Raw genomic sequence first — 22,803 nt, forward strand, 5'->3', positions numbered from 1 at the left:
CCATATCCCCTAAAATAAATTAATAAACAAATAATTTTTTTTTAAAAAAGAAGCATATCACCCTAATGGAAGATGCTAACGGTAGGGGAAATTGTAGGGAGTTGAGGGGTGTTTCGGAACTCTAAACTTTCTGCATAATTTTTCTGTAAACCTAAAACTGCTCTAAAATATAAAGTCTATTTAAAAGTTAATTAGTTGAGGGCGCCTGGGTGGCTCAGTTGGTTAAGCGACTGCCTTCGGCTCAGGTCATGATCCTGGAGTCCCGGGATCGAGTCCCGCATCGGGCTCCCTGCTCGGCAGGGAGTCTGCTTCTCCCTCTGACCCTCCTCCCTCTCATGCTCTCTGTATCTCATTCTCTCTGTCTCAAATAAATAAATAAAATCTTTAAAAAAAAAAAAAAAAAAAAAGTTAATTAGTTGAGGGGCACCTGGCTGGCTCAGTCTGTAAAGCATATGACTCTTGATCTCAGGGTTGTGAATGTGAGCCCCACATTGGGTGTAGAGATTACTTAAAAAGATTTTTAAAAACTTTTAAAAAAGGGTTAATTAGTTGAAATTAATGAAAAATGAATGAAGACGCTTCAGTTGGGGAGAGGGTGTTCTGGGGGCTCAGACAGCTGTTTTCTTTCTTGATATGGGTGCTGGTGACACGTGTTGGTTCAGTTTGCAAAAACTCCTGAACTGCTCAGTTGTGGAAAGTACACTTTCCTATACCTAATTACATTTCAACTAAAAAAATTAAACATAAAATGAAAGGTTGTTTTGGAACTGCATCATGTTTTAAAATGTGCATTTTTGACTCAAACAAGCCTGGATTCAAATCACAGTCCTGCCCCTCCCCAAGTAAGCAGCCTTGAGTAGGTCTACTCCCCTCCCCCAGTCTCTGTTTGCCAATCTGTGAAATGGGTTAATAATAGCAGGCTGCTACCTCTTAAGGTTGTTTGGGACACTTCAGTGAGATGAGGTTTGGCAGGCAGCACGCAAATTTTAGCCATTATTCCTATTTCCATTATTACTCTTTTATTGGCGGGAGAGAAATGCGAAGCTGACACTCTCAGGATGCTCCAAGAGGCTGGCAAACCCGCTCCTCTGGTGCATCAGACACCAGGCAAGGACACCCAGGGGCCCCACCCTGGCAGAAGTGGCCCCACCAGTCCCGCTGGGGCTGGCATTATCTGAAAACCGAGGTGCCAGCAACTGGCTCAGTGGCCCACGCCCATGGAGCGCTGGTTTGTCAGGTTAGCCTGGCCGCCCGTCGGGGACTTGTCATACAAGGTGTGTGGGCTCCTGAGAAGGAATGCAGGACACAACCGCGCCCCCCCCCCAGAAACCACATATCTGCCTCTCCTTGAACCGCAAGTCCTGGAGCCCACTGGCAGCCTGGCAGCCAAGCCCCCAACACTGGCTCCACCATTCCACATCCTAGCCCTGCCCCACACTCACTCTGGAAGCCTGTAGTCCAGACAGCCTACCCCCATCCCTGCTCATGACACCCTCTCTCTTTGCCAAAGGGCTGCCTGACCCCAGGGACTCCCAAACTGCCACGCCCTAGAAGTCTGAGTTGAGAGGGGGCTTATTCCAAATTTCTGGGGTTCTGAGAAAGGACTTCAAAGGGCATTTCTAAGGGCAGAGCCAAGTTGGCCAATGGAGGTGGGAAGGAGAGTCTCAGCACAGCTTTGGGCATATTGTAGGTTTTTGCCTGCAGCTTCCTTGGCCCAAAGGAGATCCTGGCAGAAAACTAAGTTTAAAAAAAACACCAGTAATCTAGATCATTCCAGAACTGCAATTTTCTCTGCCCACCATCCCAACCAAGTGTGGCCACAGTCAGACACGAGCCTCGGAAAGGATTCCATAAAGCTCTGCCTCTTAGCTGTGTGACCTCAGGGGAGTGTCTGCACCTTTCTGAGCCTCAATTTCCTCATATGGAAGCCAGGAACTATATTACCCACTTCACAGGGCTTTGATGAAAATGCCACGTTTTTAGTGTGCTCAGCTCGGTGCTTGGCATACAGCAAGCCCTTGATCAAAGGTGCCTCTCATTGCTGTTGAGGCTGCCACCATATTCGTTACTGTTGCCCAGTCATCTGGGATTTGCAGAATGGAGCCCAAGCCTTGCCAGGGAGGAGGGACAGGGTCCCCTTCTCTGTCTGCAGAGTCATCCAAGCCCCTCTGTGGACACCAACCCAGGTCACCACTGGACACCAGCCCAGAGCTAATGTTACCTCTCAGAAACCCAAGCTGGGCTATACAGACAGACTGGGGCCATCAGAAAGTGCACAGGATTTTGGGGTCAGACAGGACAGGTTTGTTCAAATCCCAGCTCCCCCAGTGTCTCCCTGTCTCCCTCCCACCACCAGCCTGAGACTCCCCAGGGGGCGGGCCTCAGCCACCAGGCATGGTCTGGGCTGGCTAGCCACCCCCTGGTCCAAGTGGGGACGGCGAGGCCCTGGGACACCAAGGAGCATATATCTCTCCAGGATCCAACAAAAATATCAGCTAGTACCAACTACAGGACTTCACACAACCCTCACTGCCAACTCTGGGGGCCCAAGAGGGCATCTCTCTTCTCATAAAGGAGCATTTGGAGGCTCTGTGCCTACCACGGGTGGGTAGAGGGGTCATGAAGGCAGCCGGATCACAAGCGTAAAAGTCCACGAGTGAGACGATGTGGAGTGACTCCGATCAGCCCTAAGAGGCGGCACAGGGCAGGGCTCGGATCCCTCTGAGCTGTCCTGATGGGGAGGGGGCTCTTCTTGAGGTGCCTTCCCACCACGGATACCCAGAGAGAAGGATACACACAGGACGCCGAGGTGCGCACTGAAAAAACTGCGCTCACACGCCGCGACCGTCGGGGACACGCCCACATCCCGCCCCCCCCCCCCCCCCCAAGACGGGCGTCCGTGTCCCGCAGCCGCCGCTGCGGTCCTGTGGATCCCCGGCCGCCGCGGCGCGCAGACCCTCGCTGGCACACGGCGGGCACCCGCGCCGGGCGCCTCGGGTTACCGCGCAGCGCCGCGGCGGCGCTCGGGTTACGGCCCCCCGCGCGCACTCACCCCGCGGGTCTCGGCCTCTGGCCCTCGGTCTAGATCCACCCGCACTGCAACCTCAGCTCTGACCGCGCCGTCTGGCGGTCTGGCCCTTTAACCCCGCCCGGCCGAGCCGCGAGGCCCGCCCCCGGCCCGCCCCAGGCCTGACCAGCCCCTGGGCGGGGACCAGGGCTGGGCCCCCAGAGATGGAGAGAACCAGAGACAGAAACGTGGAGGCATGGAGAGCGACAGAGAGGGAAAGGCACAGAGCCTGAGATGGAGAGACTGACAGGTGGAGAGATGGAGAGAAAGACACAGAGACAGCGAAAAAGACTTGTGGAGATGCAAAGACTTGGACACCCAGCAGCCCGACACCATCACATTTCCCTGCATCTTTGCCCGTGCCTGGCTCCAATTAATGCCCAGATCCCCCTGTGGCCCACTACTTAACACTCTCCTCCCACACCAGTACCCCTCAAAGCCCCCACCTCCGGACCTGCTCCCAAGCTTGGAAAGGGGTCCCTAAGCCAGCAACCCTGAGCCCCACGGGGCTCCCAGGAATCCTCAGACTCCATTGGCCCTTGGGAGCCAGCCCTTCTGTTCCCTCTGGATCCAACCCACCCTCCTGGGGCTCTATCACCACCTGGGGCTTCTTCCTCCAGGATGACCTCCAGCCTCAACAAGGAGCACCAGACTCTGGTCCTGCTCCTCCCACCCCACCCACCCACTGTCAGTCAACTTGACCATCCCGCTAGGATGTTGTCCTTGGCCAGTTTATCTGCTCCAGATCGGTCCAGACAGGGTCAGCTCCACCCCTGGATGTGAAACAAAGATACCATTCCTGGTTTGGTGGGTGGATGGTGGATGGGTGGCTGATCTGGGCAAATGGGCAGACAGATGGAAGGATTCACGACTGGCCTTTGGCTCTCCACTGCCTCCCCAGGGCCAGGAGATCTTGCACATTCTAGATACCCAGGAAATAGCTGTCAAAGGAAAAAAAAAAAAAAAAACCCACAGGAGACTAAAGAGATCAAAGGCTCCAGCCATAACTTGTAGGCTCATCTGGAGAAACTAAGGCACATGCTGTAGGCTGGAGGAGAGGCATGACTGGCTGGGGTCAGTCAGGGGCCAGGTCACACACGGAGAAGCCTGAAGCCCTGAACGTTGCCCTCCTCCCAGTGAGTTCCAAGGCCAAAACCACAGCAAACCATAAAGAAGCCGAAGGAAAGGCAAGAAAGTTCAGAATTTTTTCCCAGAATAATCATTCCAAAGCCATTTGACTGGTCAAAAATAAATCATTGATGCTGTTACAGACTACAGGTGAGCCGCCCTTGGCTTTGGGGGCCAACCAGTTGGGAAGTCTAATCTTGGTGCTGGTTAGCCTGGGGGATGGGGCCAAGGGGTGGAGAAGGCCCTGAGCAGTGCTAGGCTCTCAGAGGACAGAGCCAGGGGCCAGACCACATACAAAGCCATGTATCATAGTGGTTAGAGCATGGAAGACTCTGGAAGCAAAGGGTTCAAATGACTCCATCAGCTACTCTCTGTGTACCCACCTCAGAAGACTGCTGTAATGTTTTAGGGGAACAGTGGTCACCCAGTGCAATTTTGTCCCCCAGGAGATAATCTGGCAATGTCTAGAGACACTTTGGTCATCACACCTGGATGCTGGGGTACTCCTGGCATCTAGTGGGTAGAGCCAGGGATGCTGCTAAATATCCTACAATGCACACACAGGATGGCCCCTCACAAAAGAGAATGATCCAGCCCCAATGTCAACAATGGTGAGACTGAGAAACCCTGCTTCCAGGTGTAGGGAGCACTTTTGTATTTTAGCATACAGTAAGTGTGCTATTATTAACCACCGTGGAGTTTCCAGTCTTCTGCCTCACCAGCAAATCCTGATTGCCAGCTCCATGCTCTGAATGCCCTAGTTCAGAGAAAGCAGTGGCTTCACAGACCCATCCATGAGCAGCCCTCAATCAGGCAAGTCCTGCTTTAGCTGGCTCTGTCTCCCCATGAGACCAAGGTCTCCTTGAGGGTGAGACCCCAGGATCAGCTGGTACAGGGCTAGGCAGTGCTTGGCTCAGAATAAATCCATCCAGTTGAAAGGACCTGCTGTTGAAAGACCCAAGCATTGTTCTAGGTGTGCTGGGAACATGGCAGAGAATAAAAACAGACCAAATCCTTGCCCTTGTGGGTCTGAGGCTTAAGCGGGGAAAAGAGAAAATAAAGAAACATATCCGGCAGGAATTTTTTACCAGTGAAGGGATGTAACAGGGTTTGGCAACAGGGTAGAGGGGAAGCTGCTATCTGAGTTGGGTGTCAGGTGGCTAGCTGAAACCCGAAACACGAGAATAAATGTTGAGTCACATTGCACACCTTAAATTTTTGTCAATTATACCTTAATGAAGCTGGGGAAGAAAAGATAGGATGAATGAATGAAGAAATGTATTTTCACAAGTCTGAACCACACAGAAAATACTCTGGCTGGTTCCCAAAGTCTGATACAAGTGTCCAAAGTCTGATACAAATTACCTTGGTCTGGTAATTTTAAATGGCACATGGAGGAACGTTTTCAATTCATTTTCTATTATATGTATTTATGTTAAATGAGAGATTTGTTTTGACTCAGAGAAGGAAAAAAAATAGATTCACCCTAGACATCAAATCTATAGCCTTATGGATATAATAATAGTTATATGAATTTTGCTTTAAAATAAATAAGGTTTGGGATGCCTGGGTGGCTCAGTCGGTTAAGCATCTGCCTTTGGCTCAGGTCATAATCCTGGGGTCCTGGGATTGAGCCCGGGATTGTGGGTGTTGCTGCTCAGCCGGGAGTCTGCTTCTTCCTCTCCCTTTGCCCCTCCCCCCCGTTTGTGCGTGCTCTCTAGCTCAAATAAATAAATAAAATCTTTTTTAAAAATAAAATAAAATAAAATAAGGCTTCAAAGGCAGACCACTGAAAGAAAACTATTAAGTAATAAAAAGGTAATACGTAGATGGAGCAAAACTGGTGGCAGATGATTGGGAATGACTAAAATTTCAGTATCAGAAGCCGTCTGTCTGGATTAAGACAAAGATGGAGGGTGAGGCCAAAGAGTCCCAAATTCAAGTTTGGGAACTATTAGGGCACCAATCTCTCCCAAATTCCAGAAAACAAAACACAGAAGAGCTCAAAACTTTGAGGGGATTTTAAAGCCAGTTTAAGACACCCACTTGTCCTGGCAGGTGGTAAACGTGGCTGATGCCTTTATCCCTCTTCCGTTTCAGGAATGTTCTCTCACTGGGTGCTGGGCCATCCATTAGGGTGAGAGGGGGTGGTGTTTCTACGGGAAGAAGAGGCAGTACAAATAATTGAAGCTGTGCTGCTTGGAGGAGGCAGAAGAGAAGGCTACGTGAAGGATGTGACATCTGAGCTAGGACTTGAGGGAGAGGTTGGATTTCAACAGACGCAGGAGAGAGGGTGGGGCTTGGGCACAGAGAAACTTGAGGGTGTGGCTGGGCAGGTGGCTCTCTCTGGCCTTGGGGTGTGAGAGGTGAGGAGGGGTGCAGGAGTGGATGTGAAGGGCCTTGAATTAGACCAAGTGGCTGAGGGTTGATCTGGCAGGCAATGGGGAGCCATGGATGGTGCCTGAGCAGGGGAGGAGTCCCCTTTAATTGGTGTTTTAAAGCACATTGGAGTTTATTGATTTTGTTAGGGATGTGGATTTTTTTTTTTAAAGATTTTATTTATTTATTTGAGACAGAGAGAATGAGATACAGAGAGCATGAGAGGGAGGAGGGTCAGAGGGAGAAGCAGACTCCCCGCCGAGCAGGGAGCCCGACGCAGGACTCGATCCAGGGACTCCAGGATCATGACCTGAGCCGAAGGCAGTCGCTTAACCAACTGAGCCACCCAGGCGCCCAGGGATGTGGATTTTTTTTAAAGATTTATTTATTTATTTCAGAGAGAAAGAGAGAGAGTGCATGAGGAGGGGGGAGGAAAAGAGGGAGAAGAGAAGCAGACTCCCTGGGGAGTCTTCCCCTCCCCACGCAGGGCTGGATCCCAGGACCCTGAGGTCATGACCTGAGCTGAAATCAAGAGTCAGATGCTCAACCAACTGAGCCACCCAGACACCGCAGGGATGTGGATTTTTTAGGGATGTGGAGAACATCTGCATTGGTGCCTGGCTGGATGTGGGGTTTCGAGCAGCAGAGGAGGAGAGGAAGAGAGGAGTGGGTGTCAGCTCAGCGTCTCTGCCCTCAGAGAGATGGGGACAGGGAAGGAGAAGCAAGTTGAAGGGCCCAGGGTTGAGGAGTCCCTGAGAGTAGGCTTCCTCGCCATGTTACCTTGGGCAGGTCATGTGGCCACTGTAAGCCTCCATCCCTGTACAGATAAAATGGAGGAGATGAGCGCAAGATGAAGTGGTGTTTACAGGGTACTCGTCCCCATGCTTGGCACAGACCACAGGCTGGAAGAACATCAGCACTTCGAGCGTGAGGTTTGATTTGGACAATCCCAGCAGTTCTCAACTGGGGCAGATTATCCCCCTAGGGGACATTTGGCAATGTCCAGAGATACTTTTGGTCGTCACATTGTGGAGGGGAGGATCTATTGGCATCTAGTCAGCAGAGGCCAGGGATGCTGCTAAACATCCTAGAGTGCACAGCACAGCCCCCACCACAGAGAACAATCCTGCCCCAGATGTCAGCAGTGCTGAGGCTGAGAAGCCCTGCCTGCCAAGGAGAGGCACCAGGAGGCAGCTGGGCCCATCATGAGAAGTGCGTCCCTAAGTCACCTGTCCTGGGAAGACATGGATGCCCAGGGAGTGGGTCATTGAGGTCACCCGGGAGGAGGTGGACAGGGGATGGGTTGACAGAAGCATGGATCACAGCTGCATTTAAACAGTTTTTTTTATAAAGATTTTATTTATTTATTTGAGAGAGAGAATGAGAGACAGAGAGCATGAGAGGGAGGAGGGTCAGAGGGAGAAGCAGACTCCCCGCCGAGCAGGGAGCCCGATGCGGGACTCGATCCCGGGACTCCAGGATCATGACCTGAGCCGAAGGCAGTCGCTTAACCAACTGAGCCACCCAGGCGCCCAAGATCACAGCTGCATTTAGAGAGAGTGCAGGCAGAAGCATGAAGCTAGAGGGAGAGATGAGCCACATCTGGGAGGTTGAGGAAGAGTGGTAATAGGTACAGTCACCATCGCCTGTGCCTAGAGGTCAAGGGGCCCAGGGCCTGGGAAGGGACAGGGCTCTGTGGTTCCCAGGCATGAGAGTCCTCAGCCTGGTAGCAACCAACAAACTATAATCTAAATGGGAAGATAAGACATGGAGGCGGTGGCCAGATTAGGGAGATGGTACCAGAAAAATGTGTGGAAGTGGACAAAGGAGGAGCATGGCAGGAGTGAGAGGAAGAGTTTTTCCTGGGCCTCCAGAAGCTCACAGCAGACTTTTTGGGGGCAGAGACAAAAAAGAAGAGCAATCTCCTCCAACACTGTTGGTGAAGATGTAAAATGGTGCAGCCGCTATGAAAAACAGTTTAGCAGTTCCTCAAAAAGCTAAACATAGAATTACCATATGAGCCAGCAATTCTACTCCTAAGTATATAGCCAAAGAAGTGAAAACAGGGACTCGGTGTCCTTGCATGGTCATATGTCCACACACATTCATAGCAGCACAATTCACAGTCGCCATAGGTGGAAACAACCCAACTATCCATCAACGGAGAAATAAATAAACAAATGTGGCCCATCCATACAGTGGAATATTACTCAGTCATGAAAAAGAATAAAGCCCTGACACACACTACCCCATGGGTGAACCTCAAAAACATCATGCTGAGTGAAAGAAGCCAGGCACAAAAGGTCACACATTGTATGACTGCATTTCTGTGAAATGTCCGGAAAAGGTAAATCCATAGAGATAGAGCACATTAGGGATGGCCAGTGACGGGGGGAAAGGGCAGGGAGCAGTGAAGCCCATATCCAAGGAGAATGAGTACAGGATCTCCTCTTGGGATGATGGAAAATTTTTAGAACTAGACAGAAGTGATGTGGTTGCACAATATTTGTGAATGTAATGCCACTGAATATACACTTCAAGATAGTTAGCTTTTTAAAAAATATTTTATCTCTTTATTTGACAGAGAGAGAGAGAGAGTACAAGCAGGGGGAGTGGGAGAGGGAGAAGCAGGCTCTCCGTGGAGCAGGGAGCCCGATGAGGGCTTGATCCCAGGACCCTGGGATCATGACCTGAGCCAAAGGCAGACGCTTAACCGACTGAGCCACCCAGGTGCCCCTCAAGATGGTTAACTTTATATTATGTGAATTTACCTCAATTAAAAAAAAGAGAGTTCCAGCAGGAAACAGAACACTCAAATGGGGTAATTTGAAAAGAGTTTAATAAAAGCACTATTTCAAAAAGAGGGCAGCCAGGAACCATTCATTACCCCCCCCCCCAGAGCGCTGGGACCTGGGGTTATGGGGTGAAAGCAGTTGCTAGAACCTGGACTTGTGCAGAGAGAGGACTGCCTGTCAAGAGCTGTTGGTTGAGGGACACAGGCAGCCTGCATGGACCACACAGGAGAGGAGATGAGATATTAATACCCTGACCTCAGTCTCCTTTTTCCCTCCAATGCCTGCTGTGGCTCCCTATTGCCGAACCCAACGGGAAGCCAAAGGCAAAGGTTGAGTGGTCCATACAAGTCAGCCTCCCAGGACACAACATAGGGGGCAGAAGGGTGGAGACAAGGCAGAAGATAATTCAGAGATTTGAAGCAAAGACCAGAGCAGTTCAGGGGTGTGGGGTGAATGGAGGAGCCAACAGCTCCTTCCAACTCATCACTCACCACACTCTTGCTCACTGCCACTTGCAACCATTTTGCCAAACCCTCCAAGGCCATCTCTCCCCCCTCAAAGCCTTTGCACATGCTGTTCCTTCTGCCTGGAATTCTATTCCTTCTCACCTGCTCCGCTAACTCCTACTTCTCCTTCAGGTATCAGCTCAAAGGCCATTTTCTCTGAGGGCTTCCCTCACTTCTGGGCTCAGTTCAAGCCCACACGGGACGCAGCCACAGCCCCCGTGCGTCCTCAGTCACAGCAAACTTACCCTTGGAATGGTTTGGTTACCCGGGAGCTCTGTGCAGGTAGACAGGCTCTTTCTCACTCCCGCCTTTTCCCCAGGCCCAGGGGGCACAGGGCACATATTCATTCGGCAAACACCAAGTTCCCAGGAAGTACCAGGCGTTGTTCTACAGTGGAAATTCAATAAAGCATAACTAGAAACACATAAGCAAAAAGGTTATCCTATGCGATGTGTGCTGTGGAGGACAATCCAGCGAGGCAAGGGCACGGGGAAGGCCTCTCTGAGGTGCTCTCTGAGCAAAGACCATGATCGTGACCTGAGCCATGGATGAACGGTGCGTGAAGAAAACAGCCAAGAGCCCCGTGAGGCCGGAGCCGAGTGAGCGACGGAGAGAGTGGGAGGAGACAGGGGCTGGGAGGTGACGGGACAGATCGTGCCACTGGGAGGTACTTCGGGTTTTCCTCTGGGGAAAGGTGGCGCCGCGGAGGGTTCCGAGCCAGCCGACGAGGACGTTGACTGCGCGGGGGCCTGACTCGGATTTCACCCGCTCCCTCTGGCTATAACGCGCGGGCGAAAGGGGGCGCCAGAGCAGCGGGAGGAGCGAGGCGGGGAGGCTGTGGCTGGGGACCCGCCCAGCCGCCCCGCAGGGACTGCGTTGTGAAAAGTGGTAGAATTGGGGGTTTGTTTAGAGGTGACGGGACTTGCTGACAGAGGGAATGTGGGCGTGAGAGAAGGAGGGAAGTCAGGGGTGACGCCAAGGATTTGGGCCTGGGCCACATCTAGGCTGGCGTTTTCAATGGAGAAATGGAAACTAACTAGGGGAGAAGGAAAGAGGGGATGGAGAGAAAGACGGCAACTGGGAAGAGAGGGAAAAGGGGAGATGGTCGCAATAAGGTGCCAGGCGGGTGCAGGACACCCCTCGAGGCGGGCGGCGGGCGGCGGGCGGCGGGAGGAGAGGCCCTGGTCTTCAGAAGCTAGAGAGATGGACAGCACGTTCCTCTAGAATTGGGGGTTGCTGCTGGGGAGCTGGGAGGACCGGGGGCAAGGACATTGCCCTCCTGGGGAGGGGGGCGGCCTGACGGGGGTGGGGAACAAGATTACCTCTCACCAGGTATGGCTGGGGAGGTGTCCTTCCTGGACTCTGCCTGGAGGGACCCAGCCCCTGCCCTTCTTCCACACACACCTGTCTCCATTTCCCCAGTTGGTGGGGGGGTTCATCTCCACCTCCCTCTCCCAGGGCCCAGGGACACGGGATTTGCGGGATTTGCCAAGTGGAGGCTAGAAGGTACTGCAGACGTCAGCGATACCGCATGCCGACTTCCCCTCAGCCAATCAGATTTCACCCTCCTACACTTCAATTAAATGTTCTCCTAGCCCCCAGCCAATCAAATTCCTGACCTTCAACCAATCAGACTCTGCCTTCCCTTCTTCAGTCAATCAGACACTCCTGTCCTGCTTCACAGACAACTAGATTCCACCTTCGTGCTCCTTTGCCCATTGAACGACTCACCCCTCAACTAGTCAGGCTCGGCCCTCCCCACATACCTCAGGCTATCAGAAACAAGTCTTTTGTCCCTCGGCCAATAAGAATGCCCCTTTATTATTTTTTTTTAAGATTTTATTTATTTATTTGACAGAGAGGGACAACGAGAGAGGGAACACAAGCAGGGGGAGTGGGAGAGGGAGAAGCGGGACTCCTGCTGAGCAGGGAGCCCGAGGCGGGGCTCTATCCCAGGACCCCGGGATCATGACCTGAGCTGAAGGCAGACACTTAAAGACTGAGCCACCCAGGCGCCCCAAGAATGCCCCTTTAGAAGAAGCCTGCGGGTGTCTAGGCCCAGGTCCACCACTTACCTGCTCTGTGGCCTGGAGTACATCTCTTAGCATCTCTGTGCCTCTTTCCTTTCAACTGTAAACTGAGGGTGCTCCTCTTCCTTCCCTCTTAGGGTGGGCCTGAGACTCGCACCAGAAAGTGATCTCTTCCTAAAAATACGTTGTGTAAATGTGTATTTTTATTTCTCCTCCATCCCTCAAATCCCCCAAAGCTGTTTCCTCTGTTGGAAGGCTCTTCCCTGCCAGACCAAATCCAAAACCCAGCTACAACCGCCCCCTCTCCCAGGAACTTTTCTATGCCCCCTTCCCAAGCTGGACCCCAGCTGCCCTTCTGGCTCTTCCAGCTAACCTAATCATGACCACGTGGGGCAGAGTGTCTGGCTGCCATTGTCCCCTCTGCCCCCCCCCACTTCCTGCTGTTGGAAACCTAAGAGCCCAGAGCTTGGACCTTTTGGGGCCCCCAAATCTCCCACCATGAGGGTGGGCACAAAAAAATATTGGTGTCATTTGAATACCTGCTGACCAACTGAGCCAATGAACAAATCGATTTCAATATTGATCAGCTGGAGAGGAAGTCCAGCATTGGACTTTTGGGGATCATTACATCCCTTAAAATCATGTGCAAAATCATGAGTTCATTTTTTCAGGAGAGGCTTGGAGCCATAGCTTTCACCAGATTTGGGGGAGAAATGGGGAGGTAAAGAACTTTGTTTTACAAATTGGAGTCCCAGAGAGAGGCAGTAACTTTCCCAAAGTCACACAGCCTGGTAAGAACAGTCAGGAATTTAACTGCCACGGCCCATCTGAGGAGCTTCCCGGGACTTGGAGACTGAGCATAAAAAGGTATTCATCCCCATGATCCAGTTTAGGAGGGAAGAATATTCATATTTATAAGAAGAAGCCCAGTGGTCAGTCAGTTGACAGACATTTAGTGAACACCTGAATGCTATGTGCCAGGCACTGGTCTCAGCCCTGGGGATGCAGCACTGAGCAAGACAGGTCCCTGCTCCCATGGAGTTTCCATCCAAGTGGGGAAGGCAACAATAAATAAATAAACGCTTAAGATAAATAAACAAATGAATAAGATACTGTCAGGTAAGGATTTTAGTAAATAGAATGAGTTCACAAGGAAGGACTGGGAACCTATTTACATAGGGCGGTCAGGGCTAGGCTTCTAGGAGGAAGTAATGTTTGAGTGATCCCTGAATGATAGGAAGACATGAATTGGAGCATTCCAAGCAAAATGAGCAGCAAGTACAAAGGCTCTAGGGTGGAGTGAGGGTAGCACCCTCAAGAAGCAAGAGGCCAGTGGCTGGAATAAGGAACCCATGAGGAGAGGAGATTAGAAGGGTTGGTAGAAGCCAGATCCTGAAAGTTCTAGTATATGCACCACAGAAAGGGGAGGGAAGGGAGAAGAGTGCCCCACAACAGAGGGACCAGTAGGAGACGATGCCTGGAAGCAAGGAAGTGCCTGGCTGGTGCCTGTTTGGGGCACCGGAAGTCACCCTGCCTCCTGCTGTGCTGATATAAACTGTAGAACAGAGAGGAGTGAGTAGGTTGGGGCAAAGGTGATCTCCACCAGGGAACCAGTTGTGGTTCATGACCACAGGCTACCCCAGGCTGATTCAGCAAGATTCTGTGTTGTCAAAGGTCAGCTCCCCAAAGAGCAAAGCAACCTAGCAGCAAATTGCCCCCCACCCCAGAGGACCTCCCTTAGGAATTTCTCCTCACTAGCTTCCAGAAAGGTTAAGCTTCAGAAAATTTCTCAAAAATGCTTGTAGGGTGGATCCAGTCACCAGCTGCTGTGTGACTTTTGGCAAGTTACTTCACCCCCCTAAGCCTCAGTTGACCACTTTTTTGTTTGTTTGATCCATCATAAATCAAAGGCATAATACAGGTACCATCCTCTGCCTACAGTACTAGGTTGATTCTTCACAATAAGGGAAGGACTTGGATTATGATCATTTATAGGTAGAGAGATGGAGGCTCAGAGGAAGGAAGCAACTTGCCCAAGTTGGGAGTTAAACCCAGATCTGTCAGATTCCAGAGATGAGGAGACTATGAAGGGCAGAGTCCTGAGCCCCTCCTTAGCAAGTGTCCAGCACCCAGTTGTCACTAAGCAGACAGGGGTTATTGTGATGGTCATTAGCCTCAGGATGGTGTGGGGTCACCTCTCCCAGCCTCAGTTTCCTTGGCTGCCAAGTGGGGACTTAGAATTCTTCACTTGGAATTCTCTCTTCACTGGCTTTGTGAGGCAACAGAGATATAAAGTGTTTGGTGGTCCCTCAGAAAGTTAAACATAGAGGTACCATATGACCCAGCAATTCTACTCCTAGGTACAGACCCCAAAGAATTGAAAACAGTATTCAAACAAGTACAAGTACACACATGTTCACAACAGCACTCTTCACAATAGCCAAAACTGGAAACACCCCAAATGTCCATGAATTATGAATGGATAAGTAAAAGTCCTATATACACACAATGAAATGTCATTCAGCTGTAAAAAGGACAGCTGTAAAAACTACAATGTGGACCAACCTGAATGAAAGAAGCCAGTCACCAAAGTCACGTAGTGTAAGATCCCATTTATATGAAATGTCCAGAATAGGTCATTCTTAGAGACAAAAAGCAGAGTGGTGGTTGCCAGAGGCTGAGGGGAGGGGAAATGGGAAGTGATTACATAATCAGTATGGAGTTTCCGTCTGGGGTGATGAAAATGTTCTGGAACCAGATAGAGGTGATGGTTGCACAATACTGTAAATGTACTAAATGCCACTGAACTATTCTCTTTAAAATGATTAATTTTATGTTACATGAATTTCACCGCAATAATAAATACATAGCAAATAAATAAATGGTGGGAAGTGGGTTGATAACGATTTTATATCACTGATTCCTTTGCTAAGGCTGTGAGATAAGCACATTATTATTGCCATTTTAGAGTTGGAGAAATCAAGGCACAGGGAGGGGAGGTGCTCCACCTAGGGAGTGGGGAAGACTGAATGGGTCATGGGGTCTCCCTGACCTCAAGCAGGTCCCACTCCTCTGCCTGGGAGCCATGCAGGTGACAGACACCCACAGTGAGTTTACCACCCTTGGGCACAGGTGACTCAGCCAGAGGGCAGACAGCAGAACCCAGGGCATTGGCCAGCTTGACCTGGTTCTTTTTCCCCGGCCCAGGAGAAGACAGCAAGGGAGGCCCAGGGCCAAGGGACTGTCCTTTGTTCAGAGAGAAAACCTGTTATTGTCACTTTTCCGTGTCCAGTCCTGTGAAGACTCAGCCCTGGAGCCAGCCCTCAAGAAGCTCCCAGTCTGGAGAGTATGGAGTCAGACACAGACACTCCCAACCACTCAGTGTCAAGGCTGAGCCAAAGAAAGGAGCCTGGGGCTGGAAGAGCCAAGAGAAGAACACCAGAGGAGAAGGGAAGACCTCCTGGAAACCGGAGTATTGGAGATATTTGAAGAATGTACAGGAGTCCACCAGATCAAATGGAAAAGTTTTATTAGTGGGAAGGCAAAGAAATAGAAACCCTAGGGGGAGAAATTGGTAATATCTGGCAAAATTGTATGCTCATTTATCCACTTGGAAAAATATATCCCAATGATTCCCTTGTAAAACTAAGAAAAGATAAATGAACATGGCTTTTCATAACAGCACTATTTAAAATATCAAAAGACTGGAAATAGCCCATAAGCCCATCAATAGGGACTGGTTGATAAGCTAAGGCACAGCCACGTGATGGAGTCCCATGCAGCTGTAAAAAGGAATGAGGAATATCTCTCCATGCTGTCATAGGAAACAGTGTTAAGTGGAAAACAGGGAAGTGGAGATATATATATATATATATATATATATATATACTAGTGACAGATATACATATACTAGTGTTTTTAAAATGGAACAATAGGGGCGCCTAGGTGGCTCAGTCGGTTAAGCGTCTGCCTTCGGCTCAGGTCATGATCCCAGGGTCCTGGGATCGAGTCCCGCATTGGGCTCCCTGCTCAGTGGGAGTCTGCCTCTCCCTCTCTATCTGCCTCTCCCCCAGATCATGATCTATCTTTCACTTCTACCTCTCTCTCTCCCTCTCTCTCTCAAAAATAAATAAATAAAATCTTTTAAAAAACGGAACAATAGACCATGAAAAATTATAAATGATTACCTGAGATGGAGGGAAAGAACACAATGAAAGGTAAATGAATAGAAGCTAGATGTTTCTTTATATACCTTGTTTCGCAGATTTGACTTTAGAACCATGCAAATATCTTACATAATTCTAAGGTAATATTAGACTTAAACAAATAATTCCCTCACTTCACACCCATTAGGATGGCTATTATAAAAAAAGAAAATAACAAATGTTGGCAAGAATGTAGAGAAACTGGAACCCTTGTGAACCACTGGTGGGAATATAAAATGGTGCAGCCACTGTGGAAAACAGTCTGGCAATTTCTTAAAAAATTAAACATACAATTACCACATGATCCAGCAATTCCACTTCTGGATATATATCCAAAAGAAATGAAAGTGGGAACTCCACTCAAACAGATATTTGTACACTCATGTTCACAACAGCACTACTCACAGTAGCCCAAAGTAGAAACAACCCAAATGTCCATCAACGAATGAATGGATAAACAAAATGTGGTCCATCTATACAATGGAATATTGTTCAACCTTAACAAGGAAAAAACAGGGGCATCTGTGTGGTTCAGTCGGTTAAGCGTCTAACTCTTGATTTTGGCTCAGGTCATGATCTCAGGGTCGTGAGATTGAGCCCAGAGTCAGACTCTGCCCTAGGTGTGGAGCCTGCTTGGGATTCTCTCTCTCCCTCTGCCCCTTCCCCCCATTCATGCTCTCTCTCTAAAAAAAAAAAAAAGAAGAAAGTAAAACATCTGACCCAGGCTACAACATGAATAAACCTTGAGGACGTTATGCTAAATGAAAGCAGCCAGTCACAATAGGACGAATACTGTATGATCCCACTTATATAAGATCCCTAGGATAGTCAGATTCATAGAGACAAACTAGAATGCTGGTTGTCAGGGGCCGGGAGAGGGGATGGGGAGGTCGTGTTTAGTGGTTAGGGACAGTTTCTGTTTGGGAAGATGAGAAAGTTCTGGAGATGGATATGGTGATGGTTGTATAACAATGTGAATGCACTTAATGCTTCTGAACCGTACACATAAAATGGTTAAATGATAATGTTTATATTACGTATATTTTACCACAATAAAAAAAAAGTAATGTGGCATTACCTCATTTGAAAGACCCAGCTACTCTAAATTGAATTTGTTATAATACAATATTTCAGAGATATTTTTAAAGATTTTTTTTTTAATTTATTTATTTGACAGAGAGAGACAGAGATTGATGTGCATGATTGTGGAATGAAGCAAATTGAGAATTTGGATTTTCGGTGTGGGGAAAAAGAAAATACAGGCATAAGATCGATCAGTTTAAGTAAAAGTCATGTAATTCTGAATAGGAATTTGGAAGTATCAGCATAAATTCATAATGTATTTTATTTAAAAAATTGTAGGGGGAAGGGCACCTAGGTGACTCAGTCAGTTAAGCATCCAACTCTTGATTTCAGCTCAGGTCATGATCTCGGGAGCAGTGAGATCGAGCCCCACGTCTGGTCCCCCGCAGGGCGAAGGGCGTAGGGCGTGAAGCCTACTTGGGATTCTCTCTTCCCTCTGTCCCTCTCTCCCTCTCACTCTACCCCTCCCCCACTCACACCCACACCCTCTCTAACTTTCTCAAAAAATTAATAAATCAATAAATACTTAAAAAATTAAAAAGAAAAAATGGTAGGGGGTTTCCTATTTCTGTCCAGTGAAAAGTCCTAGAAACAACTAACCCAGCAGTTATGAGCACCCTTATCACCTTGATTGCTATCTCTAAGTACCACTTTCCAATCAAAGGAAGAAGGGCTCCCTGGGGAAATGGTTGATTCCCAGGCTTGTGGCGGGCAATGTACAAGATATTCCTGGAACATCTTGTTACGTCATAAAGCAAGAAACAGTCCTGTCAAAAGAACTCAGGAGTCAAAGTGAAGAGGCTCCCACTGGCCAAAGGAGGATAGTAATTTGATTATCAGTAATGATTAAAAAAAAATGCAATGTATTCACACATTTCAATAGTTTAAGTCCATGAATTTGTAAAAATATGGGGGGAGAGGGAAATCTCATTATCTACCTTTGGAGGATGTCAAGGAGCCCAACAATTACTTTGAAAACCAGGGAAGGAAAGATACCAAGCATTGATCTTGTCTTTCCATGTGAAGTCTACCACTGGGTAAACAAATGGCAGATGAGAGAATATTTCTCTCTCCAGACATATTCCAGCTAATAAATGAAGAAGGAATAAATCATCCCAATATCACTCTGTTGTAGCTGCTAATGGATTAACAGGTTTAGGCATTGATCACCAACGGCAGAGAACATCACAGAAGAGAGACTGTGGGTGGCAGTTATGGAAGAAATAAGATGGCTAATGAGTTGGCACGTGTCAATTGGATGATGGATACATATGGGGATTCATTATATAATTCTCTCCACTTTTGAATATGTTTGAAATGTTCTGTTTAGAAAATAATGGTTAAAGCCCTTTGCCCTGTGTCATTCTCTCGAAGCAGGATGACGACAGATAGGAGCCATGGGTGCTTGGTAAATATTCCCCAGGGTGTACCAACATCTGGCGCCATTTACCCCACACTCATTCTTGGCCTCAAGCATACTGCCGAGGGCTGAGCTCACAATTTCGCCATTATAGCTCATGTCCTCAGTTGCAAAACTCCCTCCTCTCCAGTTCCAGGGCCAGGTGTTGAGAGATTAAATCTCACCTCTATTCTAAGATGCGGCTGAATTCAACTTCTGCCCACCAGGGACGGTGGAATCGCCCCAGCCGGAGGCTGTGGGGTTGTTGGCTCACACCTGCAACTTCCGTTTCCCTTTGGCAAATTGGGTTCAACCAATTCTGGGGCTGGCCTGCCTGGCTTCAGTGGCTTGGCTGTGGTTCCAGTCTGGCTGAAGGCCCAGCCCTAAGGCCCAGGCCCAGCTGGCTGCTGTGGGGGGCAAGACCAGCGGGGAAGCCTTAGCTTGGAAATAATACATGCCTGTTAGTCCAGACTCATGCAGGAAGAGGGACTCTGGCCATCACAGATTATCCTGTGGGCTGGACCTCTGTTGGGGAGGCTGGGGCCAGTGGGTGGGTGGGCAGAAACAACTCCACTCATTGCATGCTTTCCACGTGCAAGGACGGTCCTCAGCACGTAGGACCACCTCATTTAGCTCCCAAAATAACCCTAGGAGGTTGGTACTATTCTCCCATTTTAGAGATAGACAAAATGAGAGTTAAAGATTAAACCACTTGCTCCAGCTAGTAAGCAGCAGAGCGAGAATTTGAACTTGGGTTAACTGGCTCAGCAGGGGTCAGCAAACTTTATTAAAAGTCTACATATATCTGAGGGAAATGAAATCACTATCCCAAAGAGTACCTGCACCCTTGTATTCGCTGCAGCATGATTCACAATTGCCAAGACATGGAAACAACCTAAGAGTCCCTCAGTGAATGACCAGATTTTTTATTTATTTTTTTTAAGATTTTTTATTTATTTATTTGACAGAGAGAGACACAGAGAGAGAGAGAACACAAGCAAGGGGAGTGTGAGAGGGAGAAGCAGGCTTCCTGCGGAGCAGGAAGCCCGATGCGGGGCTCGATCCCAGGACCCTGGGATCATGACCTGAGCCGAAGGCAGACGCTTAACGACTGAGCCACCCAGGCGCCCCAGCTTTACACAATGTTACATGTCAATTATATCTCAATAAAGCAGGGGGAGGGGGAGGCCGTGTAGCAAATATTTCAGTTTTGCAGGCCAGATGGTCTCTGCTGCTAATATTCAACTCTGCCATTACAGCCTGAAGACAGTCATAGACAATATGTAAATGAATGGGGGAGGATGTGTTCCAGTAATTTGTTTATTTGTTTACTTACATAAACAAATTGTGACACATCCATACAATGGAATATTATTCAGCCATTAAAAAAAAGAATGATTCATGATAAGAAGCACCAAGTCCACACCACAACACAGATGAACCTCAAAAATGTTAGCCTGAGTGAAAATAAAACAGCCAGACACCAAAACTGACATCGTGTCTGTTCCCATGTATGTGAAACGTCCAGAACAGGCAAACTCATAGAGACAGAAAGCAGGTCAGTGGCTCCCAGAAGCTGGGGGATGGTGGCAGTGACTGCTAGTGGGTACACAGGGTTTTATTTCAGGGTGATGGAAATGTTCTGGAACTAGACAAAGCTGATGATTGCACAACATTATGAATGTCCTAAATACTATAGAATTAAACACTTTTTTTTTAAAGATTTTATTTATTTGAGAGAGAGAGAATGAGAGACAGAGAGCACGAGAGGGAAGAGGGCAGAGGGAGAAGCAGACCCCCTGCTGAGCAGGGAGCCCCATGTGGGACTCGATCCCGGGACTCCAGGATCATGACCTGAGCCGAAGGCAGTCGCTTAACCAACTGAGCCACCCAGGCGCCCGAATTAAACACTTTTAAATGGTTCATTCTATATTAGGTGAATTTCACCTTGAAAAAACCCCAAAAGCAAAAAAATATATCGTCTACAAAACAGACGGCCAGCCCATAGACTCGTTTGCGGACTCCTGCTCTACATCCCTTAACAAAACCCAGAGCTGAATAAAAAAACGCAGACATATAAAATCTTAGCTTAAAGCCCCGCACACTGCAGTTTTTTTATTATTAATAATACTTATTATCAGCGTCTTCATGACTATTCTTCTGCCACCAAAGTGAACATTATTAACTCTGACATGGGCCCCAAGCCCAGTTTTGCCCCAGGTTCCTCCTCCTCTGGCCTCGGGCCATGATCCCACCTTCACTTCAGATCTCAGTGCCCAGGGCTCTGTCTGTCTGTGTCAATGCTGCCTTCATTAGAGCTGTCCCCAGACCCCGGACAATGACTATTTCCCTGAGACTAGTGGTCTATCTGTAGCCAGGAGGGGCCTTGACCTACCCTGGCAGGTGGTCCTCATGAGGTGTAAGGGAAGCAGCGGTGGAGAGTGGTGATTCATAATGGGAATCCCAGCCTTTCTGCTAACTCCCAGGCCCAGCCCAGACCAGGCGCTTTGCTGTGTGGGTGCATCTGTATGCATGTGTGTGTGTGTGTGTGTGTGTGCTTGCGCGCGCACGCACACCTCTGTTTCAGAGCCCAATCCCCAACTGACCCACATCCTCAATCAGGCCTTTTGTGCACTCAGCAATCCCTCCCTGCCATCCACCTGGTCCCTGGCTTGCGCCAGATAACTTCTGGGCACCCTAAGAGGACTTGGCATCTCCTAGTTTGGGGGAGATAGAACCAGACAGAGAAACTCCTAGCCCTGTATGGATGGATCTGAGTCAAAGGGAGGCACCCCAGGCTAGAGAGCCAGGATGGAAAAAGGGGGGAACCAGGGGTAATCAAGGAGGCTTCCTGGAGGAAGTGTCCTAACCCAGGACACAAATCCCAGACAGACTCTAAGGGAAATGCTAGCCGGCCATGACACGCCCCTAGCTTGAACTCTACTTAGCCTCTGCCACCAATTCCTAGCTTTGAAAGGGAATCAAGGCTGTCTGGATGGCTGGCCCAGGAATTCTTGGGTGTGAATTCTGCAAACGCTTCCCCGTGTGAATTACTCTGACCCTGGCCCAGCCACGGGATAGTGGAAACATGTTTTGCCCTGGAGCACTCCCCAGGTCCCAGCTATGTGACCTTGAGCAAGCTACTTAACCTCCCTGAGCTCACCTTCCTGCTGAGTAAAATGAGCATAAATTGATGATGACATAAACCCGGAAGGGTCCCCCGGGGCTGCCATCAGTGGGAGCCGCAGAGGGACACATCCAGGGTCCATAATGCCAAGGCAAGGTCATTCCCAGACCAGGTGGATAGTAGGTGGGGATCTCCTCAGCCACCCCTCCACATTCTGGGGGCACTAGGGGAAAGCAAGCCAGGCATAAAGACAGGATCACAATTCCTGATTTTGACTTTCACCTCTGGTTCCAGTGTGCCTCAGCACAGGGCTGTTCCTGATCCTGTCTTTCTCTAAAAAGTCGATATTTTGTTTATCATGGATTTTTTTGCATTCACTTTGGTCTTTTAAAATATCACATTAAAATATGACTCGATGACAGATTTTCAGCGCCACCTTAAATTTTGCACCCTAGGCGAATGCCTCCCTCTCCTCACTCGGTCCTCACACCAGATGGACACACCGTACAGGCAGAGCCCTCCTCCCTTCCCCCCCACCCCATCCCCAAATCCTTGGAAACTGGGACTCAGAGGAGATTTCCTTGGAATCCCCTGGGGATTGGACTCCATTCCCTCCCTCCCCGAGCACCTTACTCCCTGAGCCCCCACTGTGTGAGGCTGGGTCCCCAAAGAGAGGACACTTTGTATCTGCGAAAGCCCCCCCCTGGGGAATCCCAGACCTGGCTCAGCCTGGGCATTCCTGAGCCCGCCCAGGGCCCGCCCCATGCTGAGTCCCCAGCCCGGTGGGTCTCCTGGAAACTCCCCAAGCTGGTTTCGGGGTGGGAGGCCCACAGTGAAGCAATTCACACCACAGCCCCAACAACTTGGAGCCCATCCCACCTGACTCCGGAATAAAGGGGAGGCAGGTTCATTTCTGCAGGACTCAGCCACCTGCACTGCACCGGAAAAGAGGACCCCTCGCTGTCAACCCAGGTGAGCCCAGAAGCCAGCTCCTGGGACAAAGCCAGGGTCCTGAAGGCTCCAGGCCAATCCCTGCTCTCAGCTACCTCTGGTTGCTTGGGACCAGGACCTGGAACTGGGTCAG

General features: G+C 49.4%; 1 protein-coding gene across 3 annotated transcripts in view; it reads right to left on the bottom strand.

The window, feature by feature from the left end:
• The window catches only part of LOC110574475 (cytochrome P450 4F22), a 35,488-nt gene extending 25,362 nt beyond the window's left edge, over window positions 1-10,126 (bottom strand). For 2 of the 3 annotated variants that reach the window (XM_021683173.1, XM_021683171.1), the window contains exon 1: window positions 3,053-3,129. The gene's annotated coding sequence lies outside the window, so the exon portion shown is untranslated. Of the gene's footprint in view, window positions 1-3,052; window positions 3,130-10,120 lie in introns of those variants that run through there. The other variant, XM_021683172.1, reaches the window with a different exon arrangement.
• Window positions 10,127-22,803: the final 12,677 nt, after the last annotated feature.

Source organism: Neomonachus schauinslandi, chromosome 1, assembly GCF_002201575.2.
Source record: "Neomonachus schauinslandi chromosome 1, ASM220157v2, whole genome shotgun sequence".
NCBI classification, from domain to species: domain Eukaryota; kingdom Metazoa; phylum Chordata; class Mammalia; order Carnivora; family Phocidae; genus Neomonachus; species Neomonachus schauinslandi.